This window comes from Hyla sarda, chromosome 1 (genome assembly GCF_029499605.1).
Source record: "Hyla sarda isolate aHylSar1 chromosome 1, aHylSar1.hap1, whole genome shotgun sequence".
NCBI lineage: Eukaryota > Metazoa > Chordata > Amphibia > Anura > Hylidae > Hyla > Hyla sarda.
This window is the reverse complement of record NC_079189.1, coordinates 230,119,497-230,136,480: the sequence shown is the minus strand read 5'-3', so window position 1 is coordinate 230,136,480 and position 16,984 is coordinate 230,119,497. Positions and strand designations below refer to the sequence as shown.

The window sequence follows — 16,984 nt, the reverse complement described above, 5'->3', positions numbered from 1 at the left end:
GAGGACAGAGGAGACAGGGGAAGGGGGGGGGGGTTGCTAAAGGAGCCAGTGCTGCCAGCATACTATGAATGAACTCTGAAGCGAGGCTCAATCCTAGATGCTGCTGGTTGCAGTGCTCCCTCCTTCCTCCAAGCCACAAACACTGTAGCAGCCGCAGCGGGCCCCCTGGAGGATAGGGGCTCTGGGCTGTTGCCCTGAATGCCACCCCTTAATGCCTGCCATGGCAACAGGTCTGCAGGTTGGTGGGATTAGCAGGAGATACACACAGTGCAGTATCAGTAGCAGAAAGCAGCTCTAGTAGATCTTGAGCAGCAGGAGATTAAAGACAGTGGGGGTAAACTAGCCATAAGATATAGCTGTAGTAGAGCTGAAGATACTCTGGTAGCTGCAGCATGAACAGCTGTTTAAATACAGCCACAGATTTAGTTTTAACAGTCCAGGTCATGCACAGGAGGGTTAGCAAGGGTCAGGCAGAGACAACGCAAGGCAAACAGGCGCATATCAGGAATAGACACACCCTAGCTATGGCAGACTCTCAATATTGCACAAGTGCTTGGGCAAAGCAGCCTAAAATAGGCAATGCCAGGCATGGATAGGTGGAGAACACATTAGAAATTCATGCACTGGCCCTTTAAGTTACAGCCAGTGCATCAGTGCAAATCAGGAATTGCAGCAACGGAGGAGGAAGCAGAAGAAAGACCAGAGAAGAAATCCCAGACCAGCCAGCATGGAGGCAGAACAGCAATCATAGCACTGAAGAGTAGGACAAGCATTCCCCTTTCCTATGAAGAAGAAACTACTCCCTGTGCAGCAACACAGGTCAGATACCCCTTTATGCCATCTAAGAAATGTTAGCTTCCACCACTCTTTACTAGTGGGAGGTGAACCACTTTTTTGCATTTTGGCAAAAAAGCTAATGTATAAAGCTTTATGATAAAACAGAAAAAAGAAAACCTTCAAAATGTGATCTAACAGTTGTAGTGTAGAGGTAAACATTTTGGAAAAGGTAAATAAATATAAGCATGTATAACAAAACAAATGGTCTCAAATGTTTGTGACAGAGCTGTAAGAAAATGCGGATTTACATATAGAAAACTGATACCTAAACATAAGAATAGAAGGCTGATAATAGGGATTTACTTGCTGATGATTGCAGCATAAAGTCATTTCATAATTGTTTCCTCTACAGTATTTAATCTGTGAAAACATATGTCTCTTATTACAATCATTTCCTCAAGGTATTTGTTTGAGGGATGTTTCATGAAGCCAGAAGCTATTCAGCTATAACACTTTGCTTTGTGTCACATCTGTGATTTGTGTATTTGTTACTAAAAAGTAAAAGTGGTAAGACTTTCTCCTTCTGGAGACACCATTACTGGTGAATGACATCACATACAGAATGACATTGTTAGAACTTGTAAGTAATACGTCAAATAGATTAACTCCTATGTTGTTTATTTCACACTTGGCTGCAGACCAAAATCAGAAGTGCTTTATATATATAAGCTGACGCGGCAAATGTAAAGAGCCTGCATTGTGCATGAAAGGTTCTGTCATCTCCTTTAATAAAACTTCTAGTCCTCTATTCTCTGGTAGTGGTATGGATCAAAAATGGCAGGTAGCTCCACTAGCAAGACACTTTTCTGTATTTTTTTTATTTTCTATTAATACAATTAACAATCAAAATACAAAAAGTATGACAAAATCATTTTCCAATAACCCTCAACTCCCACCCCCTCCCTAAATGAAATAAAAACCCTTGACCCAATCTTCATATTTTTGTACTCCTATAGCATGTACTGATGTCTCTCAGTTGTCAATAACTTCTTTTATCAGTGCTGGACCCCCTGTAGTTAGTTTGCCCCATGTAGGTCGGACCCCCTGAAGGTAATTTGCCCCACTGTATGTAGGATCCACCTGTAGGTAGGAACGCCCTTAGGGTAGCCCCCCCCCCATAGGTGGACATCCCTGAAGGTAGCTTGCCCCATGAAGCTAGAACCTGCTCCCCTTCTCAGCTCCCCAACAGTAACCGCAGTCTACTGCTCCTTCTTGTAGTCCATAAGCAACTTTGATATCACTCATTGTGCGCCTCCCGAATGAAGGGAAGCTGTCAGCCTTTAGTGGCTGCAGTGGCCTAGAAGAGGTCAAAGCTTAGGGCGTGCTAGGTAACCTGTGGCGGTGCAAAGGCACAGGCATCGTAGTACAGTCAGTCGCCATCCTGTCCCCTGTGTTCTGCGGCACCCTGGCGAGTTTTTACAGTGCCACGCATGGACACTGCTTTAGACAATCCAGACTTAGACAGTCAGCGGAACAAATGACGTTGTTATCCTCTGCATATCCATGTTTTCAGGCACGTACTTTAATAGTAATGAAACAGTTTTTGTGCAGTTTGCACTTAAGCAGCACATGAGTCTGCATGTGAGGGAGTGTTTCCCATGTTCAAAGCAACAGAGAGAACTTTTCTTGGTTGAATAAATAATACAATAGTGGCATAAGACACTTGAAGGTTGCAGAACAAACTTAGTGGTAAGACACTCTTGGTGGTTGCAAAACACACCAGATATATATATATATATATATATATATATATACGTGTTTGTTACAGTACATATGTAGAAGTGCAAACAATTTCTGAGCTGTCCTACCCTGTGGCCATGGGCCATGCTACATGCTAAGTCCACCACAGTCAAGTTGTGTTCAAAATAGCTTTCTACATCCTACAGAGCACCTCCAACTACAGTAAGTCTTCGCATGCCCACTGCCACAGTTTGCTTTATTTAGGCTTTCTATGTGAGGTTGCATCAGTTCCATCAAACAGATTTGCTCTACATCTCAGTGGGTTTCTGTGAATGTTAGATCACTACCTATTATTACATGTACAACCACCCAAGTGCAGCCACTCTCCAATACTATAGTATTCCAGGACTCTAGCTCTCACCAGCATTTTCTCTAAGACTTTGGTCTCTTGCTTCTACCCTCAGCCCACCGCTATGATCCTGTATTAGGGCCCACATACAATATGTTAGCATTTTCTTCTGGCATGACATGCAGTTACACCTCACACCAACTACCAGTCTGGTAACAAACAACTCTCTTATTAGGGACTTATACAACTACATCAGCATCGGACTCTACCTAGGCAGACACTAATGCTGGCACCTCGTCCTATAAGAAGGCACAGGGAAACACTGTTCCGAATGCCCAGCTACCCTAACAGGATATGGTGACACTGTCGCATACAGAAGCCTGCCAGCAGTTATCATCCAAAGGATATGCGGTGCACAACAAAAATATAAAATAGAGGGACACTGCAACACTGCATGAAACAATAAATTTTTTCTAATGTGACATATATATATATATATATATGTATATAATTGTATGTAAGGTTTACCCTCTTACTTACTGGAGACTGTAGACAATGTGGTCACGCGCCGGCATCAACTTTGACCTTCTCTGGAGATGCCATATCCACATAATATGCCATAAATGTCTAATAGATGTGGGTACCACCTCTGGGACTTACTCCGATATTGATATTGCGGGCCACCCCTTCCCTAGCCTGTCTGCAGATGTTAATGGTGGCCAGAAAGCCAAAAATGGTGCAAACATTTTGGGCATTTCCTGTGACCATACCATGTATGTTCAGATGGGAATAACCATTTAAGTATGTATGCTCTAAAAGGCAAAGACTAAAAATCGATAAAACAAGCTAGAAAGGTTATCATAATCTATGCCTGAATAACCATAAATTAGCTTCATTGAATACTGCTGCTTATGGCACTGCAATGTCACATTTTATGTAAATGTAACATTTTGCTTCTACAACGTGTAGTCATGGCGATTCTTTGGGTTGAGGTTTAGTCTATGTCCATTTACACATAGAACCCAAATGGCTCTAGGAATGGATATTGTTCTAAATTAACCTTGATTCACGTGATATTTGTCAAATGGCTTTTATCTGGAATCCACTGATCCCTCCACATCCATAGACATAAATACATTCCTTATCAAGCAACAAGATGATGACCGCATGTCTAGGACCACCTTTACTCTACCGGAGATAACTTAGCTACCATAAGGACTCTGTGTTATACAGTAATGACATATCAATCATACACATGAGTTAGGATAATGGCTAGAGATGTACAGTTCGATAAAGTGGAAATGTAGACAGTTATACTAACCCAATATGACATTTTAGCATTCAGTATTATGGTGCGCCATGGGGCTGCGATGAAAGATGGATGAGGCAGATGTTGTAGTCCAGGGGCAGATGGTGTTAACCCTTAAATGTTCGTGACTCCAGGGTGAGGTTTTAACCGAAAACCACCCGAACGGTAGCACCGCTAGTCCTAGTTAGGCAGGGCAAATAAGAGTCCAAGGCCAGGTCAGGGTTAATGGTAGCTTTACTGTGGTAGACAGATGGTACAGTCTTTACAGCTTGGCCAGGATCCCAGAGAGATGACCAGTAACACAAGGGACCTCGCAGCTTGCTGGGACTTGCAGTGACTTTGACAGACTTTAGGACAGCCACGCTGACTATAATAGACTTGACTTGACTGAAGATAATGACAACAGACAGAGGTGATGTGACTTTTTGACTTGTGGCTGTAATTTAGGCCTGAGGCCTCCAGATGTGCTGGACACTGACTCTGAGACGTCTGGACTGGACTTGACCTCAGCAGAAAGTGAAACACAAGAGAAAGATGGTAGTACCTCCCCCTCTTATAAAGGGGGGCTAAGCAAGGAGCCCATAGGCTAGCTGCAGGTCATGTGGTTACCTGGCGCTCTCTGGGTAACAAAACATGTGACTAACATGTGACAACCATTTTCATGTGAAAACAACCATGTGACCATATCAAAGGTCCTTTATATTCAATGTACAACTAATTACATTATGGGGGTACACTGCCGGTGAGCTCTGGGGACGTGCAGGGACTCAAGCTGATAGGACTGTGGGATGCATATCCCGTACCGGGACATCACAGTAAAACCACTATCCACTAACCCCCCATATGACATTAATGATGAAGATATATTCAGTATTATGGATAGGTGGTGTTGTAAGCACAATTAAAAATAAAGAATATAGTCACATGCAAGTCATCAATAGATCATACAAGATCCCATAGCGGCAAATATTAAAGGGGTTCTCTGCCCCTAGACATCTTATCCCCTATCCAAAGGATAGGGGAAAAGATGTATGATCACGGGGGTCCTGCAACTGGGACCCCCGCAATCTCTTTGCAGCACCCAGCATTTGTTTAGAACCCTGGATGCAGGCGGCGGGACGTCACGACCACGCTCCTTAAGATGCCACATCACACCCCATCAATGCAAGTCTGTGTTTAGAATGTTGGGGCAGTGTCCCCTCAATGGTCAGAATGCTGGAGCAGCGGATTGCCCCTTTAAGGTGGAATCACGGGCAGTAGACTTTCTGTCCCCTATTTCTGAAAGCAACGTGCAGAAATCCATGTGCTAGCCACTTAAACAACTCTATGCAGATTAATAATATAGATTTTCAGGTGCAGTCATTGCTGCAACAAAATTAGCAGTGTGTGAATCAACCCCTAAAAGGTTAAATGGGTATTACCATCTCAAGAAGAAATCCAAAAAGGATAGGGTATATCAAGCTGAAAGGTGGGGGTCTAACTGCTGGGATTCCCAAGATCCCAAGAACAGAAATGTTCTGCAGAATGAATGAAGCAGACCACGCATGTACTCCATTAATTTAAACATTAATAAAGGATGAGTGAAGCAATGCTCAGAAGCCCCATATAAAATAACAATTCATTCTCCACACTATTCTTTATCCATTCTCAGGATCAGAGGGGGATGCACAGAGGATCGTCAGTATAGCTGCGACCCAATCGGAAAGCCCCACCATGTAAGAGGCTGCAGCCCTCCTTGACCTTCTGCTAGCTAAATACAAATTCCACAGACTTTAAAACAGACTTAACCCCTCAAGGACAAAGCCCATTTTCACCTTAAGGACCAGAGCATTTTTTGCACATCTGACCACTGTCACTGTAAGCATTAATAACTCTGGGATGCTTTTACTTATGAATATGATTCCCAGAATGTTTTTTCGTGACATATTCTACTTTAACAAAGTGGTAAATATTTGTCGATACTTGCATCATTTCTTGGTGAAAAATTCCCAAATTTCATGAAAAATGTGAAAATTTAGCATTTTTTCTTTTTTTACTTTGAAGCTCTTTGCTTGTAATTAAAATGGACATACCAAGTTAATTATATATTGATTTACATATACAATATGTCTACTTTACGTTGGCATCATAAAGTTGACATGTTTTCACTTTTTGAAGACATCATTGCCGCAATTTTCCAATTTTTCAAAAAAAAATTTGAAGTGGATTTGAAGGGCCTCCATATTAGAAATACCCCATTAATGACCCCATTATAAAAACTGCACCCCTCAAAGTATACAAAGTGACATTCATAAAGTGTGTTAACCCTTTAGGTCTTTCACAGGAATAGCAGCAAAGTGAGAAAATTCTAAATCTTCATTTTTTTTACACTCGCATGTTCTTGTAGACTCAGTTTTTGAATTTTTACTAGAGGTAAAACCCAATTTCTCTCAAGTAAGGAAATACCTCATATGTGGATGTAAAGTGGTCTGTGGGTGCACTACAATGCTCAGAAGAGAAGAGTCACATTTGGCTGAAATGGTTTTTGGGAGTCACAAGTTTTGCTGAAATGGTTTTTGGGGGGCATGTCGCATTTAGGAAGCCCCAATGGTGCCAGATCAGCAAAAAAGAAAAAAAACACATGGCATACCATTTTGAAAACTACACCCCTCAAGGAATGTAACAAGGGGTACAGTGAACCTTAAAGGGGTATTCCAGGATTTTTTTTTTATTTGACTATGCTACAGGGGCTGTGAAGTTAGTGTAGTTCATAATATAGTGTCTGTACCTGTGTGTGACGGTTTTCTCACAATTCTTCTGTGATTTTCATCCCAATATTTATTTTTAACAGCATAAAAAAGGACTGTTGTCTCAGATTTTTCCCAGGTTGCTATGCGGCCGAGACCTGACTCACTAGTCAGCTAATGACCGGGAGCCTGTCTGCTTCAATCGGTGGAGGGATCGCTTGGTAGGAGAGAGATCAATCTGCAACTAATGCAACAGCTGTAGGCACCCTGATTGAAAACCATAGGTCTTTTGTTTCAATGGGTGGGGTGGCTGATGTGTGGGAGGGAGGAAAATGGAATTGTGGGAAACAGGGGTTTAGTTTCCAAAATGGGGTCAAATGTGGGGGGGTCCACTGTTCTGGCACCATGGGGGCTTTGTAAATACACATGGCCTTCAATTCCAGACACAGTCTTGTGTGAATGTACCTCTGTTTGTTATTTAAATCAGTGTTTCGCAACCAGTGAGTCTCCAGCTGTTGCAAAACTACAACTCCCAGCATATACTGTCTGTCAGTGCATGCTGGGAGTTGTATTTTGCAACAGCGGGAGGCACACTGGTTGCGAATCACTAAGTTAGGTAACAAACTCTGCGTTTCGCATCCAGTGTGTGCTGGGAGTTGTTGCTAAGCAACAGCAGGAGGCCAGCCTTACCTCCTGCTGCTGCGCTCTGTCCTCCTGCCTGCCGCTGCAGACAACTCGCTCCTGGGGCCCCGATCCCACCGCCGATGACGGGGATCGTGGGCCTTCACACCAGGTAAAGACTCCCGGCAACTGCTCCTGGCCTCCGGAATAGGAGAGAAGTCCATTACCGGCCGAAGAATCAGGACGATCGTGAGGTGCCACCTCACTTCTGCTGCTAAAGGGTGATAGGTGACGTATCGGATGGCAGCTTTCACCTTTTTTTACGGGTCACCCGGACCCGATTGACCCGGAATCGCTGCAAATCGCTGGGTTTGCATGGGGTACCTACTGAATGATTTCAGCAGGCATCCCGGTCTGGTCCCCGCCCAGCGAGCTGCGGGGACTGGAATTTCCATGGGCATACAGGTACGCCCTTGGTCCTTAAGTACCAGGACAACAGGGTGTACCTGTACGCCCTTGGCCCTTATAGGGTTAAAGGGGTACTCCACTGGAAACAGAAAGTTAAACAGATTTGTAAATGACTACAAAAAATCTTAATCCTTTCAGCACTTAGCTGCTGTATGATCCACATGAAGTTCTTTTCTTTTAGAATTTCCTTTCTGTCTGACCACAGTGCTCTCTGCTGACACCTCTGTCCATTTTAGGAACTGTCCAGAGTAGGAGCAAATACCCATAGGAAACCTATACTGCTCTGGACAGTTCCTGAAATAGACAGAGGTGTCAGCAGAGAGCACTGTGGTCAGACAGAAAGGAAATTCAAAAAGAAAATAACTTCCTGTGGAGCATGCAGCAGCTGATAAGTACTGGAAAGATTAAGATTTTTTTTACCAGAAGTAATTTACAAATCTGTTCAACTTTCTGGCACCAGTTGATTTAAAAAAAAAAAAAAATGTTTTCCAGTGAAGTACCCCTTTAACCTCTTCAGGACATAGGGCGTATGGATACGCCCTGCATCCCGAGTCCTTAAGGACCGAGGGCGTATTCATACGCCCGTGGGAATTCCGGCCCCCACCGCTAGCCGGTTGGGGACCGGAGCCGGATGCCTGCTGAAATTGTTCAGCAGGCATCCCGGCATATCGCCCAGGGGGGTCATTATGCCCCCCCATGTCGGCGATCGCCGCAGATCGCTGGACAATTCAGTCCAGCGATCTGCGGCGATTCCGGGTCAATCGGGTCTCCAGTGACCCGATGACCCGGAATTACTGGCTGTTCGGGGCCGTCTCTGACGGCCCCGAACAGCCAGAGCCTGCAGGGGTGAGGTGGCACTGGTGCCACCTCACGATCGCCCTGATTCGTCGGCCGGATTACCGGCCGACCAATCAGGGCGCCTGCTGCGGGTGTCACTCCCGCACCCGCTCCGCCCCTCTTCTGGAGGACGTGAGCGGGTGCGGGACGTGCACCCCGAGTGCTGGGGACCCCGATCCCCGGTGCCCCTGTTGGGATCGGGGCCCCAGGAGCAGCTGCGGCGGCGGGACTGACCTGCAGCGTCTGGATCGCTGGAGGTGAGTGACAGCCTCCTGCTGTTGCTTAGCAACAGCTCCCAGCATGCAAAAAGGGCATGCTGGGAGCTGTAGTTATGCAACAGCAGGAGGCAGACCACCACAACTCCCAGCATTCCCTTATGGGCATGCTAGGACTTATGGTTTTGCAACAGCTGGAGGCACATTCTTTCTATGGAAAAGTGTACCTTCAGCTGTTGTATAACTACAACTCCCAGCTTGCACAAACAGCTAAAGTGCATGCTGGGAGTTGTAGTGGTGCATCTGCTGGTTGCATAACTACAACTCCCAGCATGCCCTTTGGCTGTCGGTGACTGCTGAGAGTTGTAGTTTTGCAACAGCTGAAGGCACACTGGTTGTGAAACTCAGAGTTTTTTTTTACCTAACTCAGTGTTTCACGACCGGTGTGCCTCCAGCTGTTGCAAACTACAACTCTCAGCAGTCACCATACACCATGCACCGTACATGCTGGGAGTTGTAGTTTTGCAACAGCTGGAGGCACACTGGTTGTGAAACACTGAGTTAGGTCACAAACTCAGTGATACATAACCAGTGAGCCTACAGTTGTTGCAAAACTGCAACTCTCAGCAGTCACCGACAGCCAACGGGCATGCTGGGAGTTGTAGTTATGCAACAGCTGGATGTCCCCCCCAATGTGAACGTACAGGGTACACTCACATGGGCGGAGGATTACAGTAAGTATCTGGCTGCAAATTTGAGCTGCCGCAAACTTTCTGCTGCAGCTCAAATTGCCAGCGAGAAACTACTGTGAACCCCCGCCCGTGTGTCTGTACCCTAAAAACACTACACTACACTAACAAAAAAAATTAAATAAAAAGTAAAAAACACTACGTATACACATACCCCTATACAGCCCCCCTCCCCTCCCCAATAAAAATGAAAAACGTCTGGTACGCCACTGTTTCCAGAACGGAGCCTCCAGCTGTTGCAAAACAACTCCCAGTATTGTCGGACAGCCGTTGACTGTCCAGGCATGCTGGGAGTTTTGCAACAGCTGGAGGCACCCTGTTTGGGAATCACTGGCGTAGAATACCCCTATGTCCACCCCTATGCAATCCCTAATTTAGGCCTCAAATGCGCATGGCGCTCTCACTTTGGAGCCCTGTCGTATTTCAAGGCAATAGTTTAGGGTCACATATGGGGTATCGCCGTACTCGGGAGAAATTGTGTTACAAATTTTGGGGGGTATTTTCTGCTTTTACCCTTTTTAAAAATGTAAAATTTTTGGGAAAACAAGCATTTTTGGTAAAAAAAAAAAATTTTTTTTTACATATGCAAAAGTCGTGAAACACCTGTGGGGTATAAAGGTTCACTTAACCCCTTGTTACGTTCCCCGAGGGGTCTAGTTTCCAAAATGGTATGCCATGTGGTTTTTTTTTGCTGTCCTGGCACCATAGGGGCTTCCTAAATGCGGCATGCCCCCAGAGAAAAATTTGCGTTCAAAAAGCCAAATGTGACTCCTTCTCTTCCGAGACCTGTAGTGCGCCAGCAGAGCACTTTTCACCCCCATATGGGGTGTTTTCTGAATCGGGAGAAATTGGGCTTCAAATTTTTAGGGGTATTTTCTGCTATTACCCTTTTTAAAAATAAACATTTTTTGGGAAAACAAGCATTTTAGGTAAAAATTTTTTTTTTTTTTACATTTGCAAAAGTCGTGAAACACCTGTGGGGTATTAAGGTTCACTTTATCCCATGTTACATTCCCCAAGGGGTCTAGTTTCCAAAATGGTATTCCATGTGTTTTTTTTTTTTGCTGTTCTGGCACCATAAGGGCTTCCTAAAGGTAACATGCCCCCCAAAAACCATTTCAGAAAAACGTACTCTCCAAAATCCCCTTGTCGCTCCTTCCCTTCTGAGCCCTCTACTGCGCCTGCCGAACACTTTACATAGACATATGAGGTATGTCCTTACTCGAGAGAAATTGGGCTACAAATACAAGTAAAAATTTTGTCCTTTTACCCCTTGTAAAAATTCTAAAATTGGGTCTACAAGAACATGTGAGTGTAAAAAATGAAGATTTGAATTTTCTCCTTCACTTTGCTGCTATTCGTGTGAAACACCTAAAGGGTTAAAACGCTGACTGAATGTCATTTTGAATACTTTGGGGGGTGTAGTTTTTATAATGGGGTCATTTATGGGGTATTTCTAATATGAAGACCCTTCAAATCCACTTCAAACCTGAACTGGTCCCTGAAAAATACTGAGTTTGAAAATTTTGTGAAAAATCGGAAAATTGCTGCTGACCGTTGAAGCCCTCTGGTGTCTTCCAAAAGTAAAAACTCGTCAATTTTATGATGCAAACATAAAGTAGACATATTGTTTATGTGAACCAAAAAAAATGTATTCGTAATATCCATTTTCCTTACAAGCAGAGAGCTTCAAAGTTAGAAAAATGCAAAATTTTCAAATTTTTCATCAAATTTACGGATTTTTCACCAAGAAAGGATGCAAGTATCGACAAAAATTTACCACTATGTTAAAGTAGAATATGTCACGAAAAAACAATCTCGGAATCAGAATGATAACTAAAAGCATTCCAGAGTTATTAATGTTTAAAGTGACAGTGGTCAGATGTGCAAAAAACGCTCCGGTCCTTAAGGCCAAAATGGGCTCCGTCCTGAAGGGGTTAAAGCTACTAAACAACATGACTGAGGCCGGGCTTCATGTCTGATATTCTGCACCAGTTGTACCGGGAACTTGTATTAGACTCTCAGTAATGCATCTCTATAAACCTTCTCACTGTACAGTGTGGTGGAGGAGAAAGTGAACTATCACATGCCGCAGTCAATAACAATGAAACAAGCAACAGTCAGCTAATGTTAAGGCGTACTCCAGAGGGGAAAAAAAACATTTTCAAATCAACTGGTACCAGAAAGTTAAACAGTTTTGTAAATTACTTCAATATAAAAATCCCAATCCTTCCAGTACTTATCAGCTGCTCTATGCTCCAGAGGAAGTTGTATAGTTCTTTCCAATCTGACTACAGTGCTCTCTGCTGACATCTCTGTCCTTGTCAGGAACTGTCCAGAGTAGAAGCAAATCCTCATAGCCAACCTATCCTGCAGCGGACAGTTCCTGACACAGACAGATGTGGCATCAGAGAGCACTGTGGCCAGACTGAATAGAACTACACAACTTTCTCAACTTTCTCTGTAGCATACAGCAGCTGATAAGTACTGGAGAATTAAGATTTTTAAATAGAAGGCATTCATAAATCTATATACATTTCTGTCACCAGTTGATTTGAAAATTCTTTTTTTCCTCTGAAGTATCCCTTTAAGTCAGCATTGATGGTGGACCTGCTCATTTGTCAGGTAACTGCATATATAGTAATCCCATACTTATTATTAGGAGCTCCTAAATGCCTGATAGGTGTGAGTGCCACTTTAGGATCCTGAACTATCAAGAGAACTTGGATCCTGGGACTTGTGATTCAGTTCTTTCTAGTAGTCCCATTGACGACTCCATTGACTTTTATAGACACAAGAGCTGGCATGAATTAGTGAACCGCTATCCTTCTAAGAGATGAGGGTCTCATGGTTGGAATTTACATCTGTGTGGCATTTATGGAATGTTCTGGGGGTATGTCATACATCCTGAAAATGACAATACCTCTTTGAATTGGCAGGGCTTCAAGGCAGCTTCCACTTTAGTCTGTCAGTGAACACTGGCTGTTTTATGATGACCTGTGTCTTCTGACGGATTCACCGGGCAACACCTCAGAATCCTGACCAAAGGTATAGTCTGTCTAAATATGTCCCTATGCTTTCCTTTAAAGGGGTTATTCCCATCCAGGCAATTCCATTTCTTCAACAGCTCTTGTGATCAGCTGACCACAGGGGTATCATCTGTTGACGCCTCTATCAATCAGATGCTATCACCAGGGTAAGCTGTCATCAGGGCTCCCCTCTGTCCGTCCATACACCTAATAGGATATATGGACAGGGTTTGCCCTGTTGCAATAACCTATCAGGGAACCTGGGCTGGGGATATAACATTTTAGGCAGCATGCGATCCATTCAGATGGGATCTAACATTTTAGGCAGCATGAGATCCATTCAGATGGGATCAAACATTTTAGGCAGCATGCGATCCATTCAGATGGGATCTAACATTTTAGGCTGCATGCGATCCATTCAGATGGGATCTAACATTTTAGGCAGCATGCGATCCATTCAGATGGGATCTAACATTTTAGGCAGCATGCGATCCATTCAGATGGGATCTAACATTTTAGGCAGCATGCGATCCATTCAGATGGGATCTAACATTTTAGGCAGCATGCAATTCATTCAGATGGGATCTAACCTTTTAGGCAGCATGCGATGCATTCAGATGGGATCAAACATTTTAGGCAGCATGCGATCCATTCAGATGGGATCTAACATTTTAGGCAGCCTGCAATTCATTCAGATGGGACCTAACATTTTAGGCAGCATGCGATCCATTCAGATGGGATCTAACATTTTAGGCAGCCTGCGATCCATTCAGATGGGATCTAACATTTTAGGCCGCATGCGATCCATTCAGATGGGATCTAACATTTTAGGCAGCATGCGATCCATTCAGATGGGATCTAAAATTTTAGGCAGCATGCGATCCATTCAGATGGGATCTAACATTTTATGCAGCATGCGATTCATTCAGATGGGATCTAACCTTTTAGGCAGCATGCGATCCATTCTGATGGGATCAAACATTTTAGGCAGCATGCGATCCATTCAGATGGGATCTAACATTTTAGGCAGCCTGCAATTCATTCAGATGGGATCTAACATTTTAGGCAGCATGCGATCCATCCAGATGGGATCTAACATTTTAGGCAGCATGCAATCCATTCAGATGGGATCTAACATTTTAGGCAGCATGCGATCCATTCAGATGGGATCTAACATTTTAGGCCGCATGCGATCCATTCAGATAAAATGATGGGATGTATTGCAACTAGTGATGATATGAGACATCTCAGTTTCTAATGTAACCCAGCTCTGCCATATTCATTTAGTAGGAAGAAATTCAAAGTGTCATTTCCCCCATGCAGAATACAAGACGGACATGCAGAATAATGCATTTGACAGGCAGGTAAGACTCTTGCTGTATTGCTGTTATGTGACAAGCTTAACAATGTAAAAATACTTCTAATGGATAAACTGGCAGGGAATCGGGTGACAAAATACAACATTCCATCTATTTTATACAATGAATTGTAACTTGGCAAACATAGGGAGAAAAGCAGGGGTGTCATATTTCCTATGTTCAGCAAGCATGACCATGCAGAAGCATAGCAAAACCATGGGCTAAAACGAATGTAGCAGAGCTGAAATGGTCATTTACCTGTGTTCTGGAAGATAACAGAGTAGGCACACCTACCGTCTCACCCCATAACCACATGACATTATTATTATTAGGCATATGACAGACTCATTGGAGACAAGCTCAGCACTGCTGCATCTGATCAGCTCTCAGTCTTCCTATATCTGATAACCTGGGTGACAAACTCAGTTCTGCTCTACCTGATACCCAGACATGTACACAGCTCTCAATTTGCCACAGCCTGACTTGCTACATCTGTCAAACTTAGCTCCTTTGCACGAAACACACTCAGCTCTGCACCATATCCCAGTGTTTCCCAACCAGGGTGCCTCCAGCTGTTGCTAAACTACAACTCCCAGCATGCCCGGACAGCCGAAGGCTGTCCGGGCATGCTGGGAGTTGTAGTTTTGCAACAGCTGGAGGCACCCTGGTCGGGAAACACTGCCATATGAGTACTGTAATGTCTGTATAAGACAGTACCAGCTGCCAGTCTAGCTAACCATAAATAATCACTTCATGCCATGCGTGCCCTGTGAGCTGCTTCAGGTCCTTAATAGGAGGCGTATAGGCCGGCTGGTAATGCCCATAGAAGCAGCAATGAATGAGTCTCGGGAGCTGCATGAAGGAGTCAGTGGGCAGTGAGAGAAGCTGGGCAGTAGTGCCCACTGTGGGTCCTCTCAGGTGACATATGACAACATATATGAAGAAGTGTCCCCTTACCTGCAGTCACCGAGCAGGGACTCCAGCGCTGCTTGTCTGTGTCTACCAGGAGCTGCTGAGGGAGTGAGGAAATGTGCTGAAGCGTCCTCTCCCCTCCCTCTATCCTCCTATACAGCTCCACACAAGCCTGAGACTTTCACTCCTTTCTGCTTTGCTTTCTCTCACACTTCTCACTATGTTTACATTCTTCAAGCTTCTTCCAGTCCCCATCTCAATCTCGTGGCCCTGCCCGCCCTTTCTTCTAGAATATTAATCTTCCGCACTCCTTTATAATCCCCTGAAGGCACGGTAATGGCCGGTTAGCCACGCCAGAGTAATCCGCACTTTTTGTAAAATAACTTGTTTACAGCCAATGCAGTTAGCCTGGAGCCATTGGACCTTATTTAGGGTAAATTCCCACACGGCGTATTTGCTGTGTATTCGCTGCTGCGTATTTTATTTTCTCTGTTGAAGTCAATGGGTAGGAAAATACGCAGCACCATATACGCAGCAAAATACGCCGTGTGGGAACGTACCCTTAGGCTGCATTCACATCTCGTTTTTGCAATACGGTTCCCGTATCCGGTTTCAGTGAAAAAAACTTATGGAACCGTATTGCAAACCGTGGCCCTTATTTAGGCTGCATTCACATACGTTTTTTACATACGGGTGCCGGATCCAGTTGGGGGAGGGGCAAACCGAGCACTCCCGTACCTCAGCCGGATCAGCCCGTGACTCCATTTTGACTCCATTTACTTTAATGAGCCGACTGGAGTCAAACGGTGACTCCGGTCTGCTCAGTTTTGCCCCGTATACGGTTTTCTGACCGGACCAAAAACCGTTTGACTCCGGTCGGCTCATTGAAATGAATGAGGTTCGGGCCAGATCCGGCTGGGATACGGGAGCGGACGGTTTTCGCCCCTTCCAACCGGATCCAGCAACCGTACACTACTAACGTAAACTGTATCAAAATGTGTGTACAAATTTCAACCCGTATACAGTTAAAAACCGTATACGGTTTGAAAAATTATGTCCGGTTGCATCCGTTTTTTAAGAAAAAAACGTATATGTTTTTAACTTTTCACTCCATTTTGAATAAAGTTTCACTTGTTTGATTGAAATTCCAAGAAAAAAAACTGCAAAAGTCAAAAAACGTATGGGGAAAATCTGATGGAAGCACATACAGTTCTGTACGGTTCCCATTGACTCCCATGTTTTAAAAAAAACGTATACGGTTTAATACAGGTTTTCACCCGGACCAAAAAACTTGGTAGACTACAGTTTTGGGTACGGGTAAAAAAATGGACAAAACCATATGAGATGCAAAACGGACTACTGTATCAAAATGTGTGTACAAATTTTAACCCGTCTACAGTTAAAAACTGTATACGGTTTGAAAAATGATGTCCAGTTGCATCCGTTTTGAAAGAAAAAAACATATATACGTTTTTAACTTTTCACTCCATTATGAATAAAGTTTCACTTGTTTGATTGAAATTCCAAGAAAAAAAAACTGTGCAAAGTCAAAAACCGTATGGTGCAAACCGGATGGAACCGTACACACGTACGGTTCTGTACGGTTCCCATTCACTCATGTTAAAAAAAAAAACGTATACGGTTTAATACAGTTTTCACCCGGGCCATAAACCGTGGTAGGCTACAGTTATGGGTACGGGGGGGAAAAAAACCTGACAAAACTGTACAGGATGCAAATTGGATGCAAACGGATGCATCGTTTGGCATACGGTTTTCAATGGAGAGTCAATGTATACGTTTTTCAATACGGTTCCGTACGGTTTTCACATTGAAAACGTATACAGGAACTGTATTGCAAAAACGTGGTGTGAATGTACCCTTATAATCCCCTGAA

General features: G+C 43.9%; 1 protein-coding gene across 7 annotated transcripts in view; it reads right to left on the bottom strand.

Moving 5' to 3' along the window:
• The window catches only part of TMEM150C (transmembrane protein 150C), a 225,095-nt gene extending 209,767 nt beyond the window's left edge, over positions 1-15,328 (bottom strand). For 6 of the 7 annotated variants that reach the window (XM_056568914.1, XM_056568916.1, XM_056568915.1 and 3 more), the window contains exon 1: positions 15,136-15,327. The gene's annotated coding sequence lies outside the window, so the exon portion shown is untranslated. Of the gene's footprint in view, positions 1-15,135 lie in introns of all 7 variants that reach the window. The other variant, XM_056568919.1, reaches the window with a different exon arrangement.
• Between the last annotated feature and the right edge of the window lie 1,656 nt (positions 15,329-16,984).